This window comes from Callithrix jacchus, chromosome 3, assembly GCF_049354715.1.
Source record: "Callithrix jacchus isolate 240 chromosome 3, calJac240_pri, whole genome shotgun sequence".
Taxonomy (NCBI): Eukaryota; Metazoa; Chordata; class Mammalia; order Primates; family Cebidae; genus Callithrix; species Callithrix jacchus.
The window spans coordinates 14387787-14415554 of NC_133504.1; the positions used below are offsets into that span (position 1 = coordinate 14387787).

The 27768-nt window shown below is 36.4% G+C and overlaps 1 long non-coding RNA gene across 1 annotated transcript in view; it reads right to left on the minus strand.

Moving 5' to 3' along the window:
• Nucleotides 1-7721, minus strand: part of LOC118152046 (uncharacterized) — a 33971-nt gene extending 26250 nt beyond the window's left edge. Inside the window, exon 1 of the long non-coding RNA XR_004740396.3 lies at nt 7565-7721. This is a non-coding gene — a long non-coding RNA (uncharacterized LOC118152046). The remainder of the gene's footprint in view (nt 1-7564) is intronic.
• Nucleotides 7722-27768: the final 20047 nt, after the last annotated feature.

Here is a 27768-nt window from a genome sequence, read left to right on the forward strand (position 1 = left end):
AAGATTCTCCAACACCTATTGTTTCCTAACTTTTTAATAATTGCCATTCTGACTGGTATGAGATGGTATTTCATTGTGGTTTTGGTTTGCATTTCTCTGACGATGAGTGATGTTGAGCTTTGTTTCATGTTTGTTGGCCATGTAAATTTCTTCTTTCCAGAAGTGCCTGTTCATAACCTTTGCCCACTTTTTGATGGGTTGTTTTTTTCCTGAAAGTATGTTTAAGTTTCTTGTAAATTCTGGATATTAGATCTTTGTCAGATGGGTAGATTGAAAACTTTTCTCCCATTCTGTAGTTTGCCTGTTCATTCTGATGATAGTTTCTTTTGCTGTGCGGAAGCTCTTCTGTTTAATTAGATCCCATTTGTCAATTGGCTTTTGCTGCAATTGGTTTTGGCATTTTTGTCATGAAGTCTTTGCCCATGCCTATGTCTTGAATGGTATTGCCTAGGTTTTCCTCTAGGGATTTTGTGGCTTTAGGTTTTACAAATATAAAGTCTTTAATTCATCTTGAGATAATTTTTTTATAAGGTGTAAGGAAGCAGTCCAGTTTCAGTTTTCTGCATATGACTAGCCAGTTTTCCCAGTACCATTTACTGAATATGAGGTCCTTTCCCGATTGCTTGTTTTTGTCAGGTTTGTTGAAGACCAGATGGTTGTAGATGTGTGGTGTTATTTCTGAGGTCTCTGTTCTGCTGCATTGGTCTATATGTCTGTTTTGGTACAAGTACCATGATGTTTTTGGTTCCTGTAGCCTTGTAGTATAGTTTCAAATCAGCTAGCGTGATGCCTCCAGCTTTGTACTTTTTGCTTAGGATTGTCTTGGCTATGCAGGGTCTTTTTTGATTCCATATGAAATTTAAAATAGCTTTTTCTAATTTTGTGAAGAATGTCAATGCTTCAATGCTTGATAGAAACAGCATTGAATCTAAAAATTACTTTGGGCAATATGACCATTTTCATGATACTGATTTTTCCTATCCATGAGGATGCAATGTTTTTCCATCTGTTCATGTCCTCTCTTATTTCCTTAAGCAGTGGTTTGCTGTTATCCTTGAAGAGGTCTTTCACATCCCTTGTTAGCTGTATTCCTAGGTATTTTATCCTCTCTGTAGTGATTGTGAATGGGAGTTAATCCATGATTTGGCTCTCTGCTTGCCTATTGTTGGAGTAAAGGAATGCTTGTGATTTTTCCACACCAATTTTATATTCTGAGACTTTGCTGAAGTTACTTATCAGTTCAAAAGTTTTTGGGCTGAGATAATGGGGATTTCTAAATCTAAAATCATGTCATCTGCAGACAGAGACAACTTGACTTCCTCTCTTCCTATTTGAATACCTTTCTTTCTTTCTCTTGCCTGATTGCCCTGGCCAGAACTTCCAATACAGTGTTGAATAGGAGTGGTGAGAGAGAACATCCTTGTCTTGTACTGTTTGTCAAAGGGAATTCAATATGATATTGGCTGTAGGCTTGTCATAAATGGCTCTTATTATTTTGAGATATGTTCCATCAATACCTGGTTTATTGAGAATTTTTACAGGAAGGGATGTTGAATTTTTATCAAAGGCATTTCTGCACCTATTGAGATAAGCACATGGCTTTTGTCTTTTGTTCTATTTATGTTATGGATTACGATTATTGATTTCTGTATGTTGAACCAGCCTTGCATCCTAGGGATGAAGCCTACTTGATCATGGTGGCTAAGTTTTTTAATGTGCTGCTGAATTTGGTTTGCCAGTATTTTACTGAGTATTTTTGCATCAATGTTTATGAGGGATATTGGCCTGAAATTTTCTTTTTCGTGTGTGTCTCTTCCAGGTTTTGGTGTCAGAATGATGCTAGATTCATAAAATGAGTTAGGGAAGAATCCCTCCTTTTTAGTTGTTTGGAATAGTGTTAGAAGGAATGTTACCAGCTCCTCTTTGTATTTCTGGTAGAATTCAGCTGTGAATCTGTCTAGTCCTGGGCTTTTTTTAGTTGGAAGCCTATTAATTACTGCCTCAATTTCAGAGCTTGTTATTGACCTATTCAGGGATTCATCTTGTTCCTTGTTTAGTCTTGGTAGGGTGTATAGATCCAAGAATTTATCCATTTCTTGTAGACTTTCTACTTTATTTGCATAGAGGTGTTTACAAGTAGTTTCTGATGGTAGTTTGTATTTCTGTAGGGTTAGTGGTGATAGCCCCTTTATCAATTTTTATTGAGTCTATTTCATTCCTCTCTCTCTTCTTCTTTATTAGTCTAGCTAGTGGTCTATCTATTTTATCTATTTTGTTATTTTTTTTCACAAAAACCACCTCCTGAATTTGTTGATTCTTTTGGAGTTTTTTTTTTTTTGTGTGTGTGTGTGTATGTGTCTCTATCTCCAATTCTTCTCTGATCTTAGTGATTTCTTATCTTCCGCTAGCCTTTGGATTAGTTTTCTCTTGCCTCTCTACCTCTTTTAATTGTGATGTTTGGGTGTTGATTTCATATCTTTCCAGCTTTCTGATGTAGGCATTTAATGCTATAAATTTCCCTCTTAACACTACTTTAGCTGTTTCCCAGAGATTCTGGTACATGTCTCTTTGTTCTCATTCATTTCAAAGAACTTCTTGATTTCTGCCTTAATTTTATTATTTACTCAGGAGTCATTCAGGAGTAGGTTGTTCAATTTCCATAAAATTGTGTGGTTTTAAATTAATTTTTTTTTTGAGGCGGAGTTTCGCTCTTGTTACCCAGGCTGGAGCGCAATGGCGCTATCTCGGCTCACCACAACCTCTGCCTCCTGGGTTCAGGCAATTCTCTTGCCTCAGCCTCCTGAGTAGCTGGGATTACAGGCATGCACCACCATGCCCAGCTAAGTTTTTGTATCTTTAGTAGAGATGGGGTTTCACCATGTTGACCTGGATGGTCTCGATCTCTTGACTTTGCGATCCACCTGCCTCAGCCTCCCAAAGTGCTGGATGAATTCCTTAAACCTGAGTTCTAATTTGATTGCACTGTGTTCTGTGAGACTGTTATTATTTCAGTTTTTTCCATTTGCTGAGTAATGTTTTACTTCCCATTATGTGGTTGATTTCAGAGTAAGTGCCATGTGGCACTGAGAAGAATGTATATTCTCTTTATTTGGGGTAGAGAGTTCTGTAGACATCTACTAGGTCTACGTGATCCAGGGCTGAGCTTGAGTCCTGAATATCTTTGTTAACTTTCTATCATTGATCTGTCTAATACTGACAATGGCATGTTAAAGCTTCCCACTATTATTGTGTGGAAGTCTAAGTCTCTTTGTAGGTCTCTCTATCTCTCTCTCTCTCTTATTTGAGACCAAGTCTCACTGTTGCCCAGGCTGGAATGCAGTGGCCCAGTCTTGGCTCACTGCAATCTCTGCCTTCTGGGTTCAAGCAATTCTCCTGCCCAAGCCTCCCGAGTAGCTGGGATTACAGGTGCGTGCCACCACACCTGGCTAATTTTTTTGTATTTTTAGTAGAGATTGGTTTTTCACCATGTGTGCTAGGCTGGTCTTGAACTCCTTACCTCAGGTTATCCATGCTCCTCAGCCTCCCAAAGTACTGGGATTACAGACATGAGCCACCACACTCAGCCTCTTTGTAGGCCTCTAAGTATTTGTTTTATGAATCTAGGTGCTCCTGTGTTAAATGTTTCCTGAATTTGCATGTTGGCCTGTCTTACTAGGTTGGTGCAGTTCTCCTGGATAATATCCTGAATTGTGTTTTCCAGCTTGTTTCCATTCTCCCCATCTCCTTCAGTTACTCCAATCAATTGTAGGTTTGGTCTTTTTATGAAGTCCTATATTTCTTGGAGTCTTTGTTCATTCCTTTTCATTCTTTTTTTCTCTTTATTCTTGTCTGCATGTCTTATTTCAGTAAAGTGGTTGTCAAACTCTCATATCCTTTCTTCTGTTTGGTTGATTTGGCTGATGATGCTTTTGTATGATTCATGAAGTTCTTGTGCTGTGTTTTTCAGCTCCGTTAGGTTGTTTATGTTCCCCTCGAAATTGGTTATTCTAGTTAGCAATTCCTCTAAGCTTTTATCAAGGTTCTTTGCTTCTTCACATTGGGTTAGAGCATGTTCCTTTAGCTCATTGTAGTTTATTACCCATCCTCTGAAGCCTACTTCTGTTAGTTTGTCTATCTGATCCTCTGTCCAGTTCTGCGCCCTTGATAGGGAGACATTGCAATCATTTGGAAGAGAAGGGGCACTCTGACCTTTTGGGTTTTCAGTATTTTTTCATTGATTCTTTCTCATCTTTGTGAGTTTGTCTAGTTTCAGTTTTTGAGGCTGCTGACCCTTGGATGGGGTTTTTTTTTTGGGAGGGTGGCGTCTTTTTTTTGTTGTTGCTATTGTTGTCACTTTTTGCTTGTTTTTTTTTCAATAGTCAGGTCCCTCTTCTGTAGGGCGGCTGCAGTTTGCTGGGGATTCACTCCAGGCCCTACTCATCTGATTCGGTCCTGTGCCTGGAGATGTCACTCAAAGAGGCTGGAGAGCAGCAAAAATGGCTGCCTGCTTCTTCTTCTGGGACCTCTGACCTGGAGAGGCACCAACCTGATGCCAGTAGTATCGCTCCTGTATAGGGTGTCTGACAACCCCTTTTGGAGGGTCTCACCTGACTGGGTGGCATGGGGAGCAGGACCTGTTTAATAAAGCACTTTGTCCTTTGGTGGAGATGGTATGTTTCACTGTGGGGAAACCCATTCATCTGGGCTGCCCAGATTCCTCAGAACTACCAGAAAGATAGGCTAAGTCTGCTGGTGTGCAGAGACTGTGGCCACCCCTCCCTCTAGGGACTTGGGCCCCGAGAGATTCCAATTTTGTCCCTGTGACTGGAGTTACTGGAGAACCTGCAGGGAAGCCCAGTGGACTGGGGAAGGATGGGTCAGTTAGGCCTGATGATGCACTCTTGCTGCAGACTGCCACAGCCATTGTGTTGGACTGCGGGGACAAGCCTTGGGACCAAGCCTTCCAGCCTCCCTGGCTCTAGCAGGGGAAAAGTGCAGCCTGGAGCTATAGAAATGGGTGCTGCCCTTCCCCTGCCCAAAGAGCTTAGGTGTTAGGCAGTTGAAAGTCCCAGTGCTGGCTGCTGTCCCTCCCCCAAGGAGCTCAAAGGGCTTGACAGCAGGCAGCCGCAGCCAGTGCTGGTCGCCCCTCCCCCAGGAGTTCAGTGGGTTTAAGCAGATTCCGGCTGAGAGGCTGTAAGAATCTGTGCATTCTGGGCTTGGTATACTAAGCTCCTGTAGTGTGGGTTCAGGAATGGGATCTTCTGATCCATGGGTTGGTTGCACAGTTCCATGGGAAAAACAGATTTCCTGGCCGGACAGTGCACTCACTCACGCCTCCCTTGGCTGGAGGCAGGTGGTTCCTCTTCCCCTGTGGCTCTCAGGTTGGCCGCCACACCACACTGCTCTTCCTTCCCTCCGTAGGTCACGCCGGCCTCCTAGTCAATTTTTATGAGAGAACTTGTATACTTTGGTTGCTGGTGAAGGAGTCACATGCTTATTATGATTTTTTTTTCATGGGAGCCTCCAAATGCTGTTGGTTATAGTCGGCCATCTTGGCCCTTTCCCCACAATCTAAAATTTCAAACAAAGAAAATCACAAGACCAGATGGCTTTACAGGTGAACTCTACCAAATATTTAAACAACATTTAAAACAAATCCTTAAACTCTTCCAAAAAAAATAGAACAAACAACACTTCTTATGGGCTGAATGTTTGTGTTCTTCCCCAAATTCATATATTGAAATCATAACCCCCAATGTAATAGTGTTAATAGATGAGACCTTTGGAAAGTAATGAGTTCATGAGGTTAGAGCTTCACGAATGGGATTAATACTCTTATAAAAGGGACTCCCATGAGTTCTCTTGTTCTTTCTGCAATGTGAGGCTACAACAAGAAGTCAGTAGTTTGCATCCCGAAAGGGGGCCTTCACCAGAATCTGAGCATGGTAGCATTTCTATCTTGCATTTCCAGCCTCCTGAACTGTGAGAAATAAATTTATGTTTTTTATAAGTCAGCCAGTCTATAGTCTTTGTTATAATTGCCTGAACTAAGACAATTCCAAGCCTATCTTATGAGGCCAGCATTGGCCTGGTTCCAAAGTCAGAAAAAGATACTGTTTTAGTCTGTTTAGTGTTACATCCATGAACATCTGAGGCTGAGTAATTTATAAAGAAAAGAAGTTTGCTTGGCCCAGAGTTCTGCAGGCTGTACAAGAGGCATGGTGCCAGCATCTGCTACTGGTGAGGGCCTCAAGCTGCTTCCACCCAAGGCAGAGGGCGAAGGAGAGCCAGCATGTACAGAGACGAAGCAAGAAAGAGGGGAAAGTGCCATGTTCTTTTCAACTACCATCTATGGTGGAAACTAATTGAGCAAGAGCTCACTCGCTACCGCAAGAATGGAACCAAGCCATTCCTAAGGGATCTCCCCCTATGACCAAACACCTCCCACTAGGTCCTACTCAACACCAGGTTTGGTGGGACCAAATGTCAAACTACAGCAGATGCTACAACACAAAATAACATAGAGGACGAGATCTCTGATGAACACAGATGCAAAAATCCTCCATAAAATATTAGCAAATCAAATTAAATAGCATATTAGAAGTACCCAAGTCGGATTTCACTCTGGGATACAAGACCAGTTCATTTGCTGATATATCAACTCAAAAAAAAACCAAAAAAACAAAAACCCATTAGAACTAATTAATGAACTCAATAAAGTGACAGCCCACAAAATCCACATATGAAAATAACTTTCTTTGCTGTGTCTAAAAAATATATTGGCATTTATTTCAGTAACATGCTTTTATTTCAGATTGACTTCGATTCCTTTTGTTTTGCTAATTTATTTCTTCTTTTTCTTAAATGATATGTACTTTTAAACAAAATTGTAAAATTGTAAGTAATAATCAGTTAGTAGATTGAAAAAGATAAAGTATATTTTTGACCATTGCATATATTTTTAAATATATTGTTATTTCACTTACCTTTTAAAAACCTATGCTATTAGTTATGTCTAAAACATATATTTTCTCTTTTTATTGCCTTTTAAAATTCCCATGTCTTTCTTTTATATTTTAGCCTTTTCAAAATAGAAATTATGCCTGGACTTTCTCAGATTCTGTAGAAATATCTGACTCAGACCTTGTGTTCAATCATTGTTTTGTAGTTGTTGAATAAATTGAAACCAAATGGTTCAGTATATACATAAAACTATGTTGTTATTATCATTCCTAATTATTTCTTTCAGAACATACTTAATCATATCTTTAAAGTTGTTCATGTATTAATTCATTCCATAAATATTTTAATAGTATTTGAATAAGGAATTAATTCTTCTCAATGAAGTAACAACAGCTGTCAAGTCCTCTGTGTCTGCATTTGTCTTCCTAAACATGGCTGAGGGCTTTCATTCCTAAATTTTAAGCATATGTCAGATAAATTGGCTGGGATCTGAGATTGTGCTATTATTTGTCTCCATGGTCTTATATGACAAAGTTCAGAACAAGGTAGAAAGTTGTTTTGTATTTTAAAAATACACATTTTGATTTTCAGAGTAGCTTACTTCATTAGGCATAAATATGGGAAGCATCTGTTGTAGAATCTGGAGCCTTGAGTCTCACTTATTATGCTTCATATGAGAATTCTTGTTTCCGCATCTGCAAAGGTGAATATCCGTGCCTAGGCAACACAAGATTGCCATGTTAATTTGTGAAAATAGAAACACACTACAGAACTATGAAATGCCACTGATCTAGAGGTCCGGCTGTTTGCTTTTGTAAACAAAATTTTATTGGATCACACTCATTGATTTATATCCTTTCCATGATAGCCTTCAGGCATGGAATTAGGTAGTTGTAAAGACCTCTGGCCTGCAACGCCTAAAATACCAACATCTGGTCCTTTAGGAAATAATGTGCTACTTCTTGCTAATAATATTAATATAAAAAATTACTATTACTATTAATAGCCACAAAGGTCAATTTCTGCAACTGTAATGAATGCATTTGAAATATCCACTAAGTGGTAATGGACTGTTTATTTCTTTAGAAAATATGTAAAGTTGATTTTGCTAACAATTGATAAAGTCACACAGCAAGTTTTTCTTTCAATATAATCCATTTTAAACTTAACTTTGACATCATTGTGTTTGGTTGTTAGGCTCTCAATTTCATGCTCATGTACTTGATGTTTGTACTTCAGTGTCAGATACTGATTACAAAGAGTAGAAAGCATGCTGACATTACTGCATAATCAACAAATTTTAATGTATTTATAATATTCACATTGTGACACACTGAACAGTGTCCTTTACATTTACTTGGCTTACGTAAAAGACAATTTTGTTAGTATTTCCAAGTTTTAAAAGCTCAGAGATGAAACTTAACTGGATTATTTGTTTTAAGGTCATTAGAGAAATCTATTTATCTTGTATTTATTTGTTCAAATTCAATACAATTTGAAACTGGCAATGACCAAGCAAGAAACCATACCAGAAATGATCTATTGGATACCAGCAGTGCTGTGCAGTCATCCCTGTCAAACGAAGAGCCCGAGGAAGTTTTATTGTGTGTAAAATTAGTCACAAAACTGGCAAGTTCCGGAAGTGCAGTAGACTTACGTGAGGTCCCAGTGACAGGGAGGAATGCAGGACCGATCACAGCTGATTTACGTAGTTCTTGACAACGTGTTTACTACTTGAGGAAATTTATTTTTAAAGGCCTTTCATTTGCCGATATATCAACTGTGATACATCACATTTTTCATTTGTTTCTAAAGAAATCAAAAGAATATTTCCTTTTGGGGAACATATGACAAAACTAATGATTAACAGTAACTACAGCTTATTTGTCTAAATATTTAGAGCTATTATTATAAAACTTAAAAAATAAAACATAATGTATAAAATGACATATGACTTGTTACAGGCAGGTTTCTTCATTTTAGAAGGTTATGTATAAATCATCTTGATGCTTTGACACAACTCAAATTTGTCTCACCTAGAATCTGCATTCAGAGAATGGATCTATTGTATACTGAGTCTGTCTTCCTGAACTTGACATATTGGTAGCCATCAGAAAAAAAAAAATCTCTTCATACAGGAAAACTATCAATATATTTTATTTAGAAATTCAATTATTTGTCAAGATGTCTCATGACAATACTTTTTGGGACTCTAACCTCTAAATTGGTGTCCTCATAGATACAGCCTTAGTGAAGATCCATTGTCTGTGAGGTTTGTATTTATGAAAATGTTGCACACTCATTTTTTTCCTACTGTACATTAGAAGCAAATCAACTAATGAGATAAATTTAAATAAGAAATTTTTAACATTTCTCAGAACATTTTTGTAACATGTCAAAATATTCTTTAATAGATTATGGAGCTTTCTTTCACTTGGACAATGATTCAGACTTTTAAGGACAGATTACAAATGTACTGTTCTCTAATATATAACATTTAATTATTAACTACAGTCAAATGAAAAATATTAATGTTAATGGGTATCTCAGTTCATCCCTGCTGTTATGACAAAATATTACAGAGTGTGTAATTTATAAATAATATACATTTGTTTCTCACAGTTCTGGAAGCTGAGAAATCCAAGATCAATGCACCAGCAGATTCAGTGTCTGCCAGGGCCCAGGCTCTGCTTCTGAGATAGCACCTTGTCCTTACAAGGAGGAAGGGATGAATGCTCTGCCCTCACTTGGTGGAAGTGTAAAAGTGATAGAGTTCCATGAGGGTGGAATTCTCAGGGCCTCCTCAACTCCCAACAGCCTTCACCTCTTAGTACTATGACCTTGGGGATTACGTGCCAACATATGTCCAATAATAGCAATGGTTCAAAAGTTAAAGTTCAGTACAGCAGTAGTTTTCTTTATTTTTTCGTATGCAACAAAGAGTTCTATGAATGATACATTGGAATAAAAGACATACTAATTAAAATTTATCGTTCTGTCCATATTTTTGCTCAAGTAACATTAAAGCAATGCAAGATAAAAGAAAAAATGTAATGAAAAGAAAACTGAAAAACTAAAACCAGAAAAAGTAGTGCATATTAATTAATTGATGATATTAATGCATATTAAAACTGTAATAACCAATGAATGCCAAAACTTTTGTAATCAGCAAAAACTATGGCACTAAAAACACACAGAGCAGTATATTTCTCTTTGAAAGCTTCTTCATTACCCTGTTTTCCCCTAAGGCAAAGAATCATTAAATACAATGTTTGAGTAACTCGAATTTGTACAAAACATATATTTCTCTATGTGTGTATGTGTATGTGTGTGTGTGTGTGTGTGTGTGTGTGTGTATGGCTAGGCAAAGAGCAGTGGTTCAGAAAGCCCCCAGTAAACTCAGTTTAACACTTTTATATTTTGCTATTTGGCTAGTGCTCTTTGTAGTTGAAACAAATAGAGTTTATCACAATTTACTCTTGTGATGTTATAACAAAATATTAATGGGTGAAACAGAATAGCTAGCTTTTAAAATGTCCTTACTTTTCTAATATGTCTGTGTCCTTTTAACAATGAGAATTTGTAACTTGTATAAGGTGAAATTACCTAGTTTATGAAAAACAAGATGTCATAGAAAAGTACGTGTATGAGAAATCTGTGCACTTAACAACATTCAATCAGCAGATCTTGACTGCATGCCTGGAATGTGCACTCTTCAGAACTGAGTGCTGCAGTAGAGGAGGCAGAGAGAACTGCTGATTTCAGAACATTTGGCTGTAGGTGAATGTTACCATGTATCCCCATGCCCTGCATATTCGAGTCACAAACACAGACTCTGTTTTTCAGAGGCTACAGATCACCATTGGTTTCTAACAGCTTATTAATGTTCTTCTGCATTGTTAAACCTAATCGTTTTTCTTTGGTTGATTACAGGTAAGACCAAAACAATGGATATGTTGCATCTGAAACAAAAACAAACAAACCTGAAAGCTAAACATGGTAAAAACAATTTTTATTGAAGCTTTTCCAATGACTTTGTCTCATGGGAAAAACACAACAAATCTTTGGACTAGTTGTATTATCTCTGAGTTGTGGCTCTCAGAGACAGTATTTGTTACGAGTCCACTGTCCGCACACATTTCCCATGGCCATCACGCCTTCCTACTTCCCAGGAGCAAATATGGATCAGAGGACCAATGGAAGAGCTTCTGAGATTTGACAGGCTGTCACATAAAATGGCCAATATATACATGTTCAACTATTTCTGCATGAGAAAATTGGCAAATATTTGACTAATTGGACAAAGAACACGAGAAATTTGGATCATCTCAAGTTCTATGTGTCATAATCTGAATATTCTACAATGATTGGTTACATTTGTTTTACTGAACAACACGGTTTCAAAGTATCCTTTCTTCTCAGTGCTAACATACATCTTACCTTGAAAGTATTTGCAATTATGTATTTACATGCTGAAAAAAGCTCTTTGTGTAACATGAGGAATAAGTCTAAGACAGTGCAGTATTCTTAATTTTTCTATTAGTTTTTAATTTTATGTAAAAATATCTGCCAATCTTCTGCACTAAAACTTTGTATATATGAAAAATGTACCATGACATAGTATTGGTAATGAAAACATTTAAGCCATCACATCTCAACAGACATTTTCAGTAAAATCGACTGCTGGAACAAGCACAGCAGCATTCCCAAATAAAGCCCTGTGTGGTCAGTAAGTTTCATACATAAAGCTCCCCAAATGCTTTTTATTCCTCTTTTTGAGGGAAAAAAAACACATGGTACAAAAAAAAGGAGAATAAAAGCACACATGGTACAGACATGTCATAGCTATATGTTTTATCTATAACTGATAGTGCACATGAGTCAATGATTACAGTTACATATTATTTGATATGTCTCCTGTCACTTTGCCATATATTTAATTGTTGATTTAAATGAAGCAACTCAGATGCTTTTCTCTATTTTGCAAAAAAGGTGCCTAAAGCTAGATCATAGAAATGTAATCCAGAGAGAATTGTAGTGCATCAAGCCAGGGTAAATAGCATTGTTTAGTAACTTAGCCCCAGCTTTACACGCAAAAAATCATAAGTAACTGATTATCTTAGGAAGATACTGTATATATAAGACTCCAAAACCAGTACTGCAAATCTGTTAAATTGTAATCTTCTACTTTCTAAACTGTATAGTGGCTTGAGGAAAATGCAGTCCACCGTCTTCTTTCATTTTCCTTTTAGATATTGAGTAAGTGTGACAAGTACATTTATGTTTCATTTCATTTCCATGATGTGATCTTCAAAACCACAGATCCACCCAAGGGGAAATGACTATACTACTAATTCTAGCTGTTTTCATAGACATAATTCTGGAAATAGGAGCCACTGATGGGCAACTCAGAGTCTGTATTTAAGCCACAGGCATGCTTTAACCATCACAGTATTATAGAAATTGAGAAATTTCACAAAAGGGTCCTAATTCTTGACTTCTTTGAAAATTGGAAAAATGTATCAACACGATCCACATTCCCATATGGTGACAAGCAGCTGGATGCAATGCATATCTGCAACAACCTTTGCCATTTCTTTTGCATTAAATCCAGCACACTTTACTGATCCAAATTACCAGTAAATGTCTGAATCTGAGTCTTCTGCAGTAGAGAACATTTTCTGGCTTGACCCATTTTTCCATAACTCTGTCCGTACCACTAACAGAACTTGGTAAGTAAATGTTTCACCACACATTTAATTGATTTTTGCCATTTTCTTACTGATTCATTTCATATTGACTACCTAGAATCATGTAACATGTAATATTGAAGAGAAGTCTGAAATTTGTAAGATTAAAATCTCCTTTTACCAATGAGGAACACTGAAACAGGGCTAGATGTTGAGTCAGGATGTGCACTCTGCCATTTGTTCCTGGAGCCTGAAATTCTCACACCAGCACTGTCTGCATGCCTCTGGTTCAGTCACTGGACAACGTGACCTATGTAAACTGTTCCTTGACAAAATTGTTATCCAGACTTTCTTTGGAATCTTCTATTGTGGAAGCCAACACCCTTCTGAGCCCATTCAATGCCAAGAATTTTAAATAAAATAGAATAATAATAAATTATAATTGTCAAAATTTTATAGTAGTCTAGTTCAATGAAGATGGAAATTTCATTTATGCTTTTTGTTTTGTTTTGTTTTGAGAGAGAGTCTCGCTTTGTCGCCCACAGCTGGAGCGGAGTGGCAATCCCAGATTCAAGTGATTTTCCTGCCTCAGCTATGCGAGTATCTGGGACTACAGTCGCAAGCCACCAGATTCGGCTAGTTTTTTGTATTTTTAGTAGAAACGGGATTTCACTATGTTACCCAGGCTGATCTCAAACTCCTGACCTCAGGTGATCTGCCCACCACGGTCTACCAAGCTGCTGGGATTACAAGGTTGAGCCACAGTGCCGGGCCTCAGTTTGTTTGTTTTTTTAAGTGTGTATAGTGCAAACAAATGTCATTTATCTGAAGGTAACAAGCCTCTCTATAAATTTTCTGTACACACACATACACACACACACACATTGAGAGACAGAGAGAGACAGAGAGAGAGAGAGAGAGAAAAGCATATATATATATATATATATATATATATATATATATACAAGATGTAGAAAAAAATGCCTAATTTTCTTACCTGATCTTCCCTAATCTACCTGTTCTTACTTTATATATATTTTAAAATGTTTGAAATGATATGGAGCAGGGCTGAAAGATAATTGTTTAAATTTGGCAAAACCAAAGAACAGTAATGAACTTGATTCTACTACTGTTTGCTCACAGTGTTCTTTATTATATGACATGACTGTTAAATGCATGAAAACATTGATTTTTGATCTGTGCTTTGTAATTTATAAGTTTTCTTAGTTGAGTATAAATGAGTGTTATTTCCTTTTTAATGACTTTTCTGATACATTATCTACAACTCAAGCATGTTGCTACCAGATAGAAGTCATTTTAATAATGTATAATTGCAATTCTTAAAGAAAAATTCAAATACCTAAAAGAACTGTTGGAAATGTAAATGTAGAAATCCAAACCATGCACAATTATATATAATATAATGCCTCTCCCAAAATACACACACACTCCCACACACACACACTCACTCACATCCAAGTCCCATTTCTTAAAGTTAACCCCTGTTAACAATTGGCATATTTTTCTATATTCTCTTTACAGATTATAAAGATTTTTTCACTCTCTGATACATATTAGCAATCTTTGAATATGTAAATATAGTTTATTTTATCATGGCAATATAGCATTTAATTGTATGATAAACCTTAATTTATAAAACTGCCTCTGGTAGAAGATGAGTTATTTTTCTTTCTTTCTGTGGGGGGAGCTATTACAAAACATTAAGTGAATATGTTTGAATATATTATCTTTCACATCTGTATGAGATAAAATTAGGATAACATTTTAGAATTACAATGGCGAGGTCAAACCTTTGCCACATAAGCAGAACAGTTTCTAAATGACCCTGAAAATACTGTATTACTTCATACTCTCATGATCTCAACATCAATAATGGAGGATATGAAGCTCTCCGTTCTTTTGTGGACATTGAGTATTATTACTTAAATAAAACCTTGGGGCTTTAATCAATCAGTTTATGACATTTGTATTTTTTACCTGAGAGAAAGATTTTATTTTTCTCACAATAAAATAGAACTAAAGCAACCAAATTTGAGCTTCATTACTAAATATTACATCTTAAAAATGACAGATAAGTATTAATAAGTTCAAAAAAACACAACTATCTAATTCAACCACTCTGACAAAATCACTAAATATTTTAATTTATTTCATAACTAATTTCTCACCATCTTAGATATGATGGTACTTCTTTTGAAGCACATGCCATTTCTGTTAGTATTTGCAAGGTCATTTAAAATATATATAAAGCTTTAAGTGGCATCTTTGTTTCCTCTGACTCAATCAAATAAATGTTTTCATTTCTCTTTTTAGTTACTCTCTTGAATCAAATGCAATAAACAACTGAACAAATATGACAATAAAAGTGTAAAAATAATATATAGAGATATCAATATATAATTATTTTGCTATTTATATAAGTAATATGAGAACATAATTGTTTATGCATCTGAAGTTTTTAATTAAAGAGTGAAAGGATAAATAATAACTTTTAAAAATGTTTTGCTAAAGCAAGAGACAAGGAATAGGATCGATACAACGGGGTGACAAGCTAGACTAGAACATATCTGGTTTTGTGTATTGTACTTTGGAGCTACATGGAAATATTTTACATAATTATTAACAATTTTTTTCCAAAAAAGCAATCCCTAAAAAAAATATAATATGAAATAAAACAAAGAAATAAAGTATGTGTTTAGTTGATGACAGAATGACTACAAACAATATTAAAACACAATAATTTGACTAGACATTATCAAAGGGATGTAACTTATTGATAAGGTAACTGAAAAAACCTACTTTCAGCAGCCAATTTTTACAAGTAGTTTTGGTGTTATTAGAATTTGTATGTATATAATTAATTAAGTAGATGAGTAATTATGTGATATGCTAAGGATATATTTCAGGTATCATCAAGAACTGGAATTCTCAGTTTAGGAAAAAAGAAGAGACAAATGCAAAACAGAAGGGTTTTTTGGTTTGTTTGTTTTTTAGTTTTGGGTTTTTTTTTTTGAGATGGAGTCTCACTCTGTCACCCAGGTTGGAGTGCAGTGGCTTGATATCGGCTCACTGCAACCTCCACCTCTTGAGTTCATGCAATTCTCCTGCCTCAACCTCCTGAGTAGCTGGAACCACAGGCGCACAGGCACCACACCTGGCTCTCTCTCTCTCTCTCTATATATATATATATACACACACACACACACTTATATATGAGCCTCGTGAATTCTTTGAGAAAAATTCCTTGAGAAGGGTGCTGCCCAAAGAGGTAGGAAGCAGAGAATGAAATACATTGTATTCATTTGAAGAGAGAAGAATAAAAGGAGACTTTAAAATAGACAAAGAAATATGGTGATAAAATTAAGGCCATTTTGTCAAAGAACAAAAATCTAAAATGTGCTTTAAGGTTAATATAATGTCTTCGATTAAAAAGAAAATTAGAAGGCTAGGCATGGTGGCTCATGCCTGTAATCCCAGCATTTTGGGAGACCAAGGCGGGCAGATCACGAGATCAGGAGATCGAGACCATCCTGCCCAACACTGTGAAAAACCTGTCTCTATTAAAAATACAAAAAAATTTAGCTGGGCACTGAGGCAGGAGAATTGCTTGAACCCAGGAGGTGGAGATTGCAGTGAGCCGAGATCGCACCATTGTGCTACAGTCTGGGCGACAGTGCGAGACTCTGCCTCAAAAAAAAAAAAAAAAAAAAAAAAGGAAAGAAAATTAGAAGAGTCGTTAATAAAGTTTACTCCTAGAAACAGTTATAGATTGTTTTAGTCACATTGCATTGCTTCCCGCTACTGATTCTAAGCACCACTGAGTTTTTCCAATCAGCTTGCCTTTAAGGTGTATCCATGAACAGCGATTTGCACGGGTACCTAACAAAGCCCGAGGAAAGCAAGGCTTTGTTGCTGTGAACCGCTGACTAATCTGACAGGTGAAGAGTCTGATTTTATTAGTGCTTCATTAATAACTCGGGAGTAGTAGTGAGTGTGTGAAGGAGGAGGCAGAATCAACTGGCAACTGCTTCTGGGAAAATGCCAGATAGTTCTGTCTCCCTGTGTCTACTTTTAGAGAATTTAATTTTGTATTACAAGGATGCTTTAAGGAGCAACAATATATAATGCATTTTGTAAAATATATACGAATTATGTCAGCATGTTTTTGGCTCATCTATGTGTTTGCTCTACAACAGCATGTTAAACTAAATATGTCAAATATGGTCACTCAAGTATTTTTGACAGCACACACAATCATTGTAAGTACCAATTATCAAACCTCATCACTCCCCAAATAATCAAATAACTTGTTGGGTTAATTAAAGATTGTCTAACTCATAGTTGATAAATAGCAAACAAATCACATTGCACAAAGGAGAAAACAATTTAACACAAACAAGATATGTTAAAATTATGTCCCAACAATATATTTCATAAAGTGTCCTAAAGCTTTAGATACTAATTCTAATCTTAATTTTCTCATTTAAAATTAATTTGGAAAGTGACTTTTTTGACTAAGAGTGTATATAGTCTTAAAAGCCTGAAACTTGCTCCTTGACTATAGGAAGTTGTCAATCTAATTTAAACTGGAAGATGTGCTTTTGCAGCTGGGGCCATGTTGGGATCTTTAAGTTTGAACCTCTGTGAGAAAAACAATACATAAAACAGCGAGCACTTTTGTGAAGTTGCTTTGTAGCACAAACAGCAGTTAAAATGTTGTTTTCTTAAAATACTTCTGGAATTCACTGTAGTTTTTCCCTTCACTCTAATAAACCTTGTTCATTTTATGAGTAATTAAATCACTAAACTTCACAAGGAGGAAATAAAACTTCTCAGATTACCTACCTCATGCTACATGAATTTTTAAAAATTTACTTTGCAAGTTGCCTTCTAAAATTAATTATCATTATAAAAATGTTCAATGACAGTGAAATGTTTGCAATTTTAAGATAACCATATTAATAAATCTTCTCAGCTGAAAACACTAAGATTGTTCTGCAACTTTTGTTTTTCTGGAATAGCTAAAGATACTGATCATTGAGTTTCAATATAAGACGTATACAGGTTTAATTAGGACTTGAAAAACTTTAGCCTTATAAACTTCTGTTTCATATTTTTTTTTATAGTTTTCTATTGCTAATGTGGAATTTTTAAAAAGTCTTCAAGAATCTTTGAGCCATTTCTGTATGATGCATATAATCCCTTCCCTATGAATGTAATTCATAGAAAGTTAAAAAGTGATAAAAAACATGCAACTGTTGATCTCTATGGGTTAGAGCAGTCTTCTGATCCAATACACGGATAATATCTGAAGGCCTGTTGAGCTCTATGGGTTAGAGCAGTCTTCTGATACAATACACAGATAATATCTGAAGGCCTGTTGAGCTCTATGGGTTAGAGCAGTCTTCTGATCCATTACACAGATAATATCTGAAGGCCTGTTTGGAGAAGAGCTGAACTCAGGTCACTTTCCAAACCAACAAACTGCTGCTCTCCATGACCCTGAAAGGTTAGAGTTTAGGAGTTTCCTGGAGAGAATGTATTTTGTCTAGCATTTCTCTTAAAAGTATCAAGAAACTCAGTAAGCAATGGTAGGGTTATCTTAATAAAAGACGTAATGAGGGTGTGAATTTAACAAAATGCATTGAGGATTAGAGGTAAAGGGAAAAAAAGACAGCAAATAAGAATAATAAATAAAAGAAAAATGCTTAGTTTTAGATGAAACAAAAGTCAAGCTAGTTATATGGTTCTGTTTATTGAACTGCTTCTTATTCATTTGCATTAATTAGCTTTTTAATTAGAATAGAATGGCTTTGGGTAAATATTGACATAAGTGATACTCCTGTCATCATATAACCTTTTTTTTCCTGAACTCAATGGAACTCACTTGATAATATTTGTGCATATCACGCAACATATAAAAGCTCAACTTAAAAAATCTATTATAATACCATAGCAATATCATAGAAAAATTCCATGCTAGGTACTTAAAATTTTTTTTTTTACTAATTTCTATGTGTTGAAACTGATCTTTTAATCTTATACTTTGATCAATAACCAAACTCTGCACATGTATTATTTTAAAAATAAGTAGTTTGATTACTAATCTCTATTTCAAATATAAGTACCTTGAAGAAACAATGGGTTCAAAATACATATTTAAATTAATTTCATGTACTTGGTGAATATACATTAGCAAATATCCTGAGCTGTTTACTGTTCTGTTCTGTCCATGCTCCAAAATTTGCAAGTTATGGGTCGGACTCATTCAGCTGAACCATTTGCCTAAGTAGAGCTTTGTCCCAATTCATCCTCATATTGATGTTACTTCAGAATGTATGCTGTGAAATTTATGATGATACATTCTACCAATTTTGGGGGTGCGTTATGTACAATTTTAGCAAGGAATACCATTATGTGCAGTTAAGCACTGAGTTGTATGATGAAGTTAATATGCGTGGTGACATAGATGCTTTAAATGGGTAGGGTTCATCATAGCAACAAAGGCCAAGGAATGTCAAAGGACTAAGTAGAATCATCTCCGTTATGGCTTTTGAAAGATGTTAGTTATACTTTTTCTTAATGCTATATGGATTTCTCTATATAATAGCTGATTTGTTGTAACTTGTAAAAGCACTAGAAAAGTAAAATTAAAACCCTAGTGCTAAATAAAAGTGTTTTTGACAATGTATACAAGGTTCAGCATGAAGGTTAAGCTGAAGAGTATAGTCATGTTGTCAAATAAGTTGTGTCTGGCTCAGTTTTATAGTGCCTTATTTATGGACTGCCACACAAGGCAAAGGTTCTGGAAAAGTTCCTTTGTTCCAGACTTAGTGACAAAGAAATAGGCACAAAGAAATGTTAGCACAAAGGAAAATATTTCCAGGGCCTACCTGGGGCAAATCCTGTCAGGCTCTATTATTTGGACCAAAAGCTTTTTGTACATGTATGCTGAAAAAGAATTATAGGTATAAAGTGAATGAATATTTTCTGACAAGCATTTCATTTTTGTTAGGTGGTGTATAAAACATATCTGAGAGTAAAAATCAATATTTAATATCATTAAGCTCCAATCAAGAACTGAGAGTACTTAGATTAAGTAAAAATGGAAGTACAATAAACAAACAGAAAATACTTGTGACTAAATGACCATGTTGTTTCTATTAATGTTTTTAAGATCTGGGAGATCTTTTAAAATCAGAAACAGCATGGCATTCAGGAACTTTCCAGAAACTTAAAATATATCTCCTATCATATTTCAAAGTAAGTTATGAAAATATGTTATTATGTTATCAGTAGAAAACACATTGGTGGATATTATCCATTATTCTTGATATTGTCCCAATCTTTATAGTAAAAGGAGGTGATTAAAACTCAGATTTCACTAAATTTATAATCATATGTTAATATAGCCATAAATTTTTTTTTTGCTTTATTATTATACTTTAGGTTTTGGGGTACATGTGTAGATCGTGTGGGATTATTACATAAGTATACACATGCAATGGTGGTTTGCTGCACTGATCACCTACATTAGGTATTTTTCCTAATGTTATCTTTCCACAATCCCCTCACCCCCTGCTATCCTTCCCCTAGCCCCCTCACACTTCAACAGGCCCCAGTGTATGATGTTCCCCTCCCTGTGTCCATTTGTTCTCATTGTTCAACACCCAATTATGAGTGAGAACATGCAGTGTTCGGTTTTCTGTTCTTCTATCAGTTTGCTGAGAATGGTGGTTTCCATCTTCTTCCATGTTCCTGCAAAGGATGTGAACTCATCCATTTTTATGGCTGCACAGTATTCCATGTTGTATATGTGTCACATTTTCTTTATCCAGTCTATCATTGATGGTTTATATAATCTAATCTAATATAATCTAATGATTTATAATCCTTTGGATATATACCCAGTAATGGGATTGCTGGGTCAAATGGCATTTCTATTTGTAGATCCTTGAGGAATTGTCACACCATCTTCCACAATGGTTGAAATAATTTACACTCCCACTAACAATGTAAAAGTGTTTCTTTTTCTCCTCATCCTCTCCAGCATCTGTTGTCTCCAGATTTTTTTAATGATTGCTATTCAACTAGTTTGAGGTGGCATCTCAATGTGGTTTTGATCTCCATTTCTCTAACCAGTGATGATGAGCATTTTCTCATATGTTTGTTGTCATATATGTCTTCTTTTGAAAAGTGTCTGTTCATATTCTTTGCCTAATTTTTGATGAGGTTGTTTTTTTCTTGTAAATTGTTTTAGTTCTTTGTAGATTCTGGATATTAGCCCTGTGTCAGATGGGTAGACTGCAAAAATTTTTTCCAATTCTGTTGGTTGCCAGTTCTAATGATTGTTTATTTTGCTGTGCAGAAGCTCTTAAGTTTAATTAGATTCCATATTTCTGTTTTGGCTTTTGTTTCCATTGCTTTTGGTGTTTTAGTCATGAAGTCCTTGCCTATGCCTATGTCCTGAATGGTATTGCCTAGGTTTTCTTCTAGGGTTTTTATGATGTTAGGTCTTATGTTTAAATCTTTAATCCATCTGAAGTTAATTTTAGTGTAAGAGATGTAAGGAAGGGGTCCAGTTTCAGCTTTCTGCACATGGCTAGCTCGTTTTTCCAACACCATTGATTAAACATTGCTTGTTTTTGTCAGGTTTGTCAAAGATCAGATGGTTGTAGATGTATGGCATTCCTTCCAAGGCCTCTGTTCTGTTCCATTCGTCTATATCTTTGTTTTGGTAAGTGTACCATGCTGTTATGATTAATGTAGCCTTGTAGTATACTTTGATGTTAGGTGGTGTGATGCCTCCAGCTTTCTTCTTTTTGCTTAGGATTGGCTTGGCTATGCAGCCTCTCTTTGGTTCCATATGAAGTTTCAGGTGTTTTTTTCCAGTTCTGTGAAGAAGGTCAGTGGTAGCTTGATGGGGATATCATTGAATCTATAAATTACTTTGGGCAGTATGGCCATTTTCATGATATTGAGTCTTCTTAACCATGAGCATGGAATGTTTTTCCATCTGTTTGTGTCCTCTCTTAATTTCTTGAGCAGTGGTTTGTAGTTCTCCTTGAAGAGGTCTTTTACATCCTTTCTTAGTTGTATTCCTAGGTATTTTATTCTCTTTGTAGCAATTGTGAATGGCAGTTCATTCTTGATTTGGCTCTCTTTATGTCTGTTATTGGTGTATAGGAATGTTTGTGATTTTTGCACATAGATTTTGTATCCTGAGACTTTGCTGAAGTTGCTTATCATCCTAAGAAGATTTTGGGCTGAGAAGATGGGATTTTCTAAATATATAATCATGTCATCTGCAATTAGAGACAACTTGACTTCCTCTTTTCCTAATTGAATACCCTTTATTTCTTTTTCTTTCCTGATTGTTCTGGCTAGAACTTCCAATACTATGTTGAATAGGAATTGTGAGAGAGGGCATCCTTGTCTAGTACCAGTTTTCAAATGGAATGCTTCCAGTTTTTGCCATTCAATATGATATTGGCTATGCGTTTGTCATAAATAGCTTTTATTATTTTGTGATATGTTCCATTGATACCTGGTTTATTGAGAGTTTCTAGCATACAAGGCTGTTGAATTTTCTTGAAAGCCTTCTTTGCATCTATTGAGATATCATGTGGTTTTTGTCTTTGGTTCTGTTTATGTGATGGATTATGTTTATAGATTTGCATTATGTTAAACCAAACTTCCATCTCTGAGTTGAAGCCTATTTGATCATGATGGATAAGCTTTTTAATATGCTGTTGCATTCACTTTGCCAGTATTTTATTAAAGATTTTTGCGTCAATGTTCATCATGGATATTGGCCTGAAATTTTCTTTTTCCATTTTGTCTCTGCCAGATTTTGGTATCAGGATGATATTGGTCTCATAAAATGAGTTAGGGAGGATTCCCTCTTTTTGTATTGTTTGGAAAAGTTCAGATAAATGTTACCAGCTCTTCTTTCCACATCTAGTAGAATTCGGCTGTGATCCCATCTGGACCTGCACTTTTTTTGGTTGATAGGCTATTAATTGCTGCCTCAACTTTAGACCTTGTTATTGGTCTTTTCAGGGATTCAACTTCTTCCTGGTTTAGTCTTGGAAGGGTGTAAGTGTCCAAGAATTTATCTGTTTCTTCTAGATTTACTGGCTAATGTGCATAGAGATGTTTGTAGTAATCTGGGTTGGTAGCTTGTATTTCTGTGGAAATCAGTGGTGATATCCTCTTTATCATTTTTGTTGCATCTATTCGATTCTTCTCTATTTTCTGTTTTATTAATCTAGCTAATGGTTATCTATTTTGTTGATCTTTTCAAAAAACCAGCTCCTTGATTATTGTTTTTTTGAAGGGTGTTTTGTGTCTCTGTCTCGTTCACTTCTGCTCTGATCTTAGTTATTTCTTGTGTTCTGCTAGCTTTCGAATTTGTTTGATCTTGTTCCTCTAGTTCTTTCAATTGTGACAATAGGGTGTTGATTTTAGATCTTTCTTTGCTTCTCATATGGGCATTTTGTGTTATAAGTTTCCCTCTAGACACTGTTGTAAATGTGTCCCAGAGATTCTGATATGTTGTGTCTTTGTTCTCATTGGTTTCAAAGAACATCTTTATTTCTGCCTTCATTTCATGATTTCTCCAGTAGTCATTCAGGAGAATGTTGTTCAGTTTCCGTGTAGTTGTGTGGTTTTGCAGGAATTTCTTAATCCTGAGTTCTAATTTGATTGCAGTGTGGTCTGAGGGACTTGTTGTTATGATTTTCATTCTTTTGCATTTGCTGAGGAGTGATTTACTTCCAATTATGTGATCAATTTTAGAATAAGTGCACTGTGGTGCTGAGAAGAATGTATATTCTGTGAATTTGGGGTGGAGAGTTCTGTAGCTGTCTATTAGGTCTTCTTGGTCCAGGTCTGAGTTGAAGTCCTAGATAACCTTGTTAATTTTCTGTCTCATTGATCTGTCTAATATTGACAATGGTGTGTTAAAGTCTCCCATTATTATTATGTGATAGTCTAAGTTTCTTTGTAGTTCATCAAGAACTTGCTTTATGTATCTGGGTGCTCCTGTATTGGGTGCATATATATTTAGGATCATTAGCTCTTCTTGTTGCATTGATCCCTTTACCATTATGTAATGCCTTTCTCTGTCTCTTTTGATATCTGTTGGTTTAAAGTCTGTTTTATCAGAGTCTAGGTTTGCAACCCCTCTTTTTTTTTTGCTCTCCATTTTCTTGGTAAATCTTCCCCCATCTCATTATTTTGAGGCTATGTCTGTGACTGCATGTGAGATGGTCTCCTGAATATATCACACTGATGGGTCTTGACTCTTTATCCCATTGCCAGTCTGTGTCTTTTGATTGGAGCATTTAGCCCATTTACATTCAAGGTTAATATTGTTATGAATTTAATCCTGCCATTTTGATACTAGCTGGTTCTTTTGCCCATTAATTGTTGCAGTTTTTTCATTGTGTCAATGGTCTTTACCATTTGGTATGTTTTTGGAGTGGCTGGTACTGGTTGTTCCCCTCCCATGTTTAGTGCTTCCTTCAGAAGCTCTTTTAAGGCAGGCCTGGTGGTGATGAAATCTCTCAGCAATTGCTTTTTCATAAAGCATTTTACTTCTCCTTCACTTATGAAGCTTAGTTTGGCTGGTTATGAAACACTGGCTTGAAAGTTCTTTTCTTTAAGGATGTTGAATATTGGCCCCCACTCTCTTCTAACTTGTAGGTTTTCTGCCTAGAGATCCACTGTGAGTTTAATGGACTTTCCTTTGTAGGTAACTCAACCTTTCTCTCTGGCTGCCCTTAGCATATTTTTCTTCTTTTCAACCCTGGTGAATCTGACAATTATGTGTGTTAGGGTCACTCTTCTTGAGGAATACCTTTGTGGTGATCTCTGTATTTCCTAGATTTGAATGTTGGCCTGCCTTTTGCTAGTTTGGGAAAGTTCTTCTGGATAATATACTGAAGAGTGTTTTGCAGCTTGTATTCATTCTCCCCATTATATTAAGGTACACTGATCAAATGTAGATTAGGTCTTTTCACATATTCCCATATTTCTTGGAGACTTTGTTCATTTATTTTTCCTCTTTCTTCTCAATCTTGCCTTCTCATTTTATTTCACTGAGTTGATCTTCAATCTCTGATATCTTTTCTTCTGCTTGATTGATTCAGCCATTGAATCTTGTGCATGCTTCGTGAAGTTCTCATGCTGTGTTTGTAAGCTCCCTCAAGTTGTTTATGTTGTTCTCTAAGCTGGTTATTGTAGTTAGCATTTCATGCATCCTTTTTTCAAGGCTCTTAGTTTATTTGAATTGGATTAAAACATGTTCTTTAGCTCAGAGAAGTTTGTTATTACCCACCTTCTGAAGCCTACTTCTGTCAATTCATCAAATTCATTCTCCATCCAGTTTTGTTCACTTGCTGGTGAGGAGTTCTGATCCCTTGGAGGAAGAGAGACATTCTAGTTTTTGGTGATTTTAGCCTTTTAAGCTGAGCTGGTTTCTTTCCATCTTCATGGGTATTTCTACCTTTGGTTTTTGAAGTTAGTGACTTTAGTGTGGGGTCTCTGAGTGTACATCCTTTTTGTTGAAACTATTTCTGTTTTTTAGTTTTCTTCTTACAGTCAGGCCCCTGTGCTGCAGGACTGCTGGAAGTCCACTCCAGACCCTGCTTTCATAGCAATCACCCACAGGGGCTGCAGAGCAGCAAGGATTGCTGCTTGTTCCTTCCTCTGGTAGCTTCTTCCCACAAGGGTACCCGTCAGATGTCAGCTAGTGCTCTCCTTTATGTGTTCCTCTTTGGATCTACAGGGGTTGGGGAGACCCTTGAGGAGACAGTCTGTCCATTGTCAGAGCTCAAGTGCTGCACTGGAAGCTCTGTTGTTCCATTTAGAGCTGCTGGGAAGGTATGTTTAAGTCTGCTGCAGCAGAACTCACAACTGCCCCTTTTCCAAGATCCTCTGTCCTGGGAATTTGGGGTTCTATTTAAAAGTCCCTGATGTGCTGCTGCCTTTTTTCAGAGATGCCCTGCCCAGCAAGGAGAGAGTGTAGTCACAGTCTGCCTTCAGAGGCATTGCTGAGCTGCTGCAGTCTCTGCCCAGCTGCTTTGTAAACTTCCTTGTGATTTTGCTTGCACAGGTATGGTTAAAACTGCCTCAGTAATGGTGGGCTGCCTCAGTAATGGCAGATGCCCTTCCCCCCACCGAGCTTGACTGTCCCAGGTTGAGCTCAAACTGCTGTGCTGGCTGCAAAAATCTCAAGCCAGTGGGTTTCAGTTTGCTGGTCTTTGTGGGGGTGGAACCTGCTGAGCCAGATCACTTGCCTGCCTGCTTTCAGCCCCCTTTTCTTCAGGGGAATGGGTATTTCTGTCTTGCAGGTGTTCCAGGCACTGGCTAAAATGGTCACCCAGTTTTGTGCTAGAAACCTTTGGTGCCAGCTAAAACAGACTCCTAGTTTTGTGCTGGAAAGCCATGGCACTGGTATTGTTGGCCTGCTGGGAATCTCTTGGTCTGTGTGGGCTGTAAAGATCATGGGAAAAGCATAACATCTGAGCCAGAGTGTCCAGAAAAGTCCCTGATGGCCTCAGTTGGGTAGGAGGGGGGTCCTCTGGCCTGTTGCACTTCCCGGGTGAGGCATCACACCCCCGGCCTTGGTTTGCCCTCCTTGGGCTACACCCACTGTCCAACCAGTCCTATTGAGATGAACCTGGTGCCTTGGTTGGAAATGCAGAAATCACTCGCCTTCTGTGTTGCTCTCGCTGGGAACTGTGCTCTGGAGGTGTTCCTCTTCGGCCATCTTGGTGGAAGGCCAGCCACAAATCTTAGTGACTAACTAGAGGTCATAAGAAAACAGTTCTAAATTGGAATTTTAAAACAATCATGATTAGAAATTTCTAGGTTTTTGTCTATTCTTATCATTTAATCTAAGGATGTAAGTTTATTCTGTATAATTTCACATTGATGGCCCTTTAGAACTTCACTGACATTGACAAAAAGCTAGTACCAAAAATTTTCTGTCATGTGGCCTTGTCACTTTGATGTTTCAATACCAGTGGTTTCCAGTGTGGTCAGGCCCACCTCTTACCAGCCATGTGAACTAAGTGAGCCTTAGGTTCTTCATGTATAAGATAGTTAACAATTTCTACTTCAGGGATTAGGTACATATTAAATGAAAACATCTCTGTAAGACATAGAACTTAGACAGTGGAGACTGTAGATAGTTGGTAGCTATTGTAATTATGATAATTTCATTATCACTATTAGAAGACCACTAGTAATAGCCATGTATTCAAAAAAGTCCAGGTCTTGACTTTGGGATAAGTAAATAATTATTCTGAATTATATGTTTAATCACACTGATATTAGTATGCACATATAATATGACATTTAAGAGGAAGAAAATAATAGCTATCAAATCTCCCTTGATCTATAACTCTTTCAATTTAATCTATAAGCTTTCTTACATACTTACCATGACCAATAATTCTGGGACATATATGTTCTCCTTATTTCTGAGATATGAAAAATATACTCAGTTTTTTCTGTCAACTCTTTATTTTTCATCTGTCAGCTATTACTCTTGTCTATATAGAAACACATTCTATTTTACACATACTGTAGAATTTCTATATAAGTGTGCCAAGAGGCAAAATTAACTTTCTGATGAAAAAATTATTTAAAAAACTAGTCTACACCCCTATCACAATAAAATAACACCAACAACTCTTTCATAATACACACACAAACACACACACACACACACACACACACACACACAATCTTAGTTCAATTAGTCTATCATAATATGTGCCCCTCTCTTCTCTCCCCACCAGTTGCCAGAAAATTCAGGCTTTGATTTATTTCTGGTAATGTAATTTAGATGGAAAAGACACAAGAGACATATCCATATGCGGTTTCCTTATCATTTTGTTTATTCCAATGAAACTTAGTCATGCTTTTGTTTAAATATATACACTTCATTTATTATACATTTGGAACCACTTTTTCCTACAATTTACCAAACATTTACTAAAGCAAATTCCAATTAAAATTATGCTTGAACCAGGTAGAAGGATTTCATGAGTATGCTGTGGAATCAATAGCCTTGAGGAGG